This window comes from Tiliqua scincoides, chromosome 2 (assembly GCF_035046505.1).
Source record: "Tiliqua scincoides isolate rTilSci1 chromosome 2, rTilSci1.hap2, whole genome shotgun sequence".
NCBI classification, from domain to species: Eukaryota; Metazoa; Chordata; class Lepidosauria; order Squamata; family Scincidae; genus Tiliqua; species Tiliqua scincoides.
In genome coordinates this window covers 252888688-252893494 of record NC_089822.1, presented here as the reverse complement: position 1 = coordinate 252893494, position 4807 = coordinate 252888688, and positions in this window count along the sequence as shown.

The window sequence follows — 4807 nt, the reverse complement described above, 5'->3', positions numbered from 1 at the left end:
TAAGAACATAAGAACATAAGAACAGCCCCACTGGATCAGGCCATAGGCCCATCTAGTCCAGCTTCCTGTATCTCACAGCGGCCCACCAAATGCCCCAGGGAGCACACCAGATAACAAGAGACCTCAACCTGGTGCTCTCCCCTACATCTGGCATTCTGACTTAACCAATTCCTAAAATCAGGAGGTTGCGCATACACATCATGGCTTGTACCCCATAATGGATTTTTCCTCCAGAAACTCATCCAATCCCCTTTTAAAGGCGTCTAGGCTAGACGCCAGCACCACATCCTGTGGCAAGGAGTTCCACAGACCGACCACATGATGCACAGTGGGTGATGTGATATTAAATGTGATGCTCTCCATCTCCATAGAAGACAAAAGGGAGTCAGGGGGAAAAATTCACATTGAACCCACATGCTTTGCTGAGCTTCCAGACCCATGCCACAAGCCCCGAGTCCTGAAGTCAACAACTCCACTCCAAAGAGCTCACTTTGTAGCAGGACTGGAGAAAACTCCTGAGACTCTGAAGTCCTTGTAAGCAAAACTGAGCACAAAATTGAGCAGGAAGGTCTGACTCTGTGTTGGGCAGCTTTGTATGCTTTGCATCACCCCCTGTTCTGCTTTCAGACCCCAAGTGCCCCTCCTTTTCTTCCTGGTCCCTCCTCCTCCCCTTGGCTCTGCTCTCCTTGAAGCTGTTTTTCTGCTTGCTGTCGCTCTCTTGTCCTCCCGCTCTGCCTTCCCAAACCTTGAATTAGTCACAAGCACCCAGCCAAACCAACCCCCAACAATATGCCCATTGTCGTCCTCCTTCCTCCTTGTCTTCACTACTGGAGATTTATTGCAGAGCCACCTCTTGGCAATGCCCTCTGCAGGATCCACCCCCCCCCCCCGCGCCCCATCTGCTGCAATTCAGCACATGCCAAACAGCAGGGGAGGTGCCAAGCACAGAAGCTCAGCGTTGTGCCCTCGTCTCCCTTGGTTTTGCTGGCAAAGGAGCTCCTGCCAGGGAGTGTCTGGTACAGGCCTAAGGCAAACAGGATAACTGCCGCACAAATTAACTCCCTGCATGCTGGGACTTTCTGTCCTGTAGGAGGTGCCTGTTCTGATCCTGGGGCATGCAGTTCAAGGAAGGCCTTGGGGAACCAAATCACGGCAACAGAATCCTCCAGTACAAAGGAGGACAGGGCTCCTTTCAGATTGGTTCAGGAGACAGCATTTCTACAGGTGCCAGTTTACTTACCTCTTTGTGTCAAGCTGTACCTGCCAAAACCTCTTCTAAGCTCTAAGTGGTTACAAGCCATGTTAGCTGCTTTTGGGCTCCTAGGTTCAGAAGCAGGGTTTTATTGTTGACATTTATAACTTGCCTTTTCCCTCTCCTGCTGGACAGCCTCCTACCCAGGCGCTGAGCAGGCCTACTACATTACCCACTGTGCCATTAAATATCCATCCCTGGGGAGCAATCACAGGGGAGAGCTACTACCTTCCTGCTTCGGGGCTCCTAGTGGGCATCCGGTTGGCCATAATGGGGACGATGAGACTATGGCCTGATACCACAGGGCTCCACTTTTTTTAAGATACAAGAGCCCTGTATACCTTTGCATCTGGTCATCCAACCCTCTGATCTCTCCAGACTAAACTAGCAGCCCAACCCTACATGTCTACTCAGAAGTCAATCCCATTGAACTCAATGGGGCTTACTCCCAGGAAAGCATGCATAGGATTGCAGCCCAGATGTGACTTTAAACATGCCATTAATCCCTTTTTTTGTTGTTGTGGGTGTTTCCAGTCTATATTGGAACCATGGCACAGAGTAGGGGGAAAAGGAATTTAACCCTCCACCACAGCCCTGTTCTGTATTGGTCTCTCACGCATGCAAGTAGATCCCAGCTATCTGCAGTTGGAGGGTTGGGAAGGGAGCATCCAAATTGATATTTCTTTGGTTTAAAGCAGTGGTTTTCAAACTGGGGTGTTGAGACTCCCCAGCCTGAGGTTCCTGGCCTCTGTCCTCTTATGGGGCAGGGGCAGCAAGGAGGCAGGGAGCTCCAGGGGGGAGCTGCTAACAGAGCTGCAGGGACTGGAAGGCACTCACCAGTCCCTGCAGCAGCTGTCCTGGGGTGCAGGGAGCCCTGCGTGAGTGTCTGCAGGGCTACCCAGGCTTCTAAAAGTGAAAGCAGAGTGATCACGCTCCACTTCAAGTTTTCCACGCCCTGGGGAGCCCTGCAGACACTCACGCAGGGCTCCCTGCACCCCACGACAGCTGCTGCAGGGACTGGTGAGTGCATCCCAGTCCCTGCAGCCCCGTTAGCGACACAGTCCTGGGGATCACATTGCTGCTTCCCCTCTCCACCCCAACCAAGACTAAACCACTGGTTTAAAGGATTAAATCTTTCTCCTGCTTTGCCACACCCCTAATTCAGATTTCTCCCACCCACTCCCACCATTTATCAACAGGGCCAAATGATATATTTAAAGGGTGGCAAAATCTTATTTTAAATACAGGCACCATTACTGTGTAGGTAGTGTTGCCACCTTTTCCCAGCAGGCTTCCTACGGAGTTCACTGACAGACGTTCAACAGGTACAACCTGAGCTACAACTTGGGTCCCTGTCCTGGTCAGACAGGAGTGAAGCCTCCAGCTCTAATTACTGACAAACTGAAAGAGAACCTTTGGAAATGATTAAATGTGGAGCCTTTCTGGGGTGGGAGGCCTATGCATAGGCAGGCTGTTGTCTTGAAAGGGAAATCACTCTGCATATGGCCAAACACTTCCCTTTATTATTAAGCTGCTTTGTTGTCAACTGAGAATGGGTTAGGGGGGCACCAGGGAATAGAAAAGGTTTCAAGCTGGCATGCAGTTCATCCTTACAGTTTGCCAGGCCGTTCCCTTTTTAGGTGATTTTGATTAATGATGCTGCAGCTTCCAGCAAGCCAACTGGAACTAGCAGCTCTTACCTCTGGAGTCTGGAATTGTGAAGGGAGTTGTAGTCAGTTTGAAGATAAGAGCGGCTGGTGTGGGCAAGTGCAGGTGTTTTTCACTGCAGTGGAGCTGAACTCCATGACACACTGAATTCCTAAATGATTTCATTCTTCTATCCAGGTCCAGGGCCCAAAGTTCTTGACTGGCAAGCTCAATTGACACTGTTTGACAACAAAAGAAGGGAAGGGAGGGAATCTAGCTGCATTTTCAAACATGGAAAAGAAGCCACATGCAAATTCCCAGCTGCCTAGTCACTCTGAACAACTAAAAAGTTTTCTCTGAGTAACAGTGATGATGCTTGAATCCTGAGAACCACAGTTTGAAGCAAGTGTCTGGTCTTGCTAAGAAGAAAATCATTATGAATTTTTGAGTGATGTAGATTCCAAGCAAGATTTCCCCAAACATAAGTGCAGAAGAGCCTTCTCATCAGTTCTGCCCCAAGTTCAGGTCTTGAAATGCAGAAGGGAGAGTGGCACCTTGTATATTACAATTGGAAGAAAGAGGCTAGGTAGGAAGTGGCCATCCTTTCCTCACCATCAGAGCTATGTGACTCTCCCTATTCCCATAATTATTTGTCAATCCCTCATTGCTGTCAATTCTCCCCACCCATTTTATCTCTTTAACATAAATTGTAAGTCCATTGGGGCAGGGAACAGAAAACCTCCATGTTGCCTACATTTATTTAGCAACAATAAAGGTTATCAAAGGTATGCTGCTTCGTGCAGAGCAGAAATAAAGTTTTAAACCAATTGTTTCTGGAAATAATCAGAATTTTTTTTTGAATTATGAATATTTTCAAGTTTCAGGATTTTCTTGTCTTGCAGAAACGGAAGGCCACGGGTTGCTAAAACACTGACTACAACACCATTATTCTTTCTGCAGCTCATGGAGATTGTTGGCATTCTTCTGCCAGCAGCTATAATTCTTCAAGTGCGCACATGCCTATACATGTAATTAGTCTGTGGAACTCCTTGCCACATCTGGCCTGGATGCCTTTAAAAAGGGGATGGGACAAATTTCTGGAGGAAAAGTCCATCACAGGTTACAAGCCATGATGTATATGTGCAACCTCCTGATTTTAGAAGTGGGCTACCTCAGAATGCCAGGTGCAGGGGAGGGCACCAGGATGCAGGTCTCTTGTTGTCTTGTGTGCTCCCTGAGGCATTTGGTGGGCCACTGTGAGATACAGGAAGCTGGACTAGATGGGCCTTTGGCCTGATCCAGTACGACTCTTCTTATTTTCTAATGACATAAGGAATCCTACAGCCCAATCCTATCAGATAAGGCTGCCAGTGGAACACACGTTCTGCCAGCAGAAGTGTCAGGTTCCAGATGGACGTGCATGGTTCTGGCATGCAGCATGTGACATCAAGCTCACCAATACTGCCTTTGAGCACAACAAGGCCATCAGTGGTAGCTGTGCACACTTGCAGGCAGCAAAGACAACATCCACTGGCACCAGTGGGGGTGGACATGGGAATATTTGGGTTAGTAGGGGGTAGGGAGGGAGGCAGAATAGGGCAAGAGGGATTGGGATCAGTGAACTCCATGCAACCATAGCCAATCTCTTTCTGTCTTCCTCTCACTCCTTGGTTCTGCACCAGCGAAGTAGCTGGTGCTGAACCAAGAAGACCATACAGAAAGCAGAAGTCCTTTGCAACTGCCCTTCCCACCACAGAATGTAGTGCACACCTCCTTGATGTATGTGCATCAGTTGTGGGGGACAATGACATACCAGTGAGCTGCCCATGTGAGCTGAGGGTGTATAGAGTTGGACACCCCAAAGGATGGCAGGCTAGACTGCCCTACCTGGTAATTTAATTCAGCAAC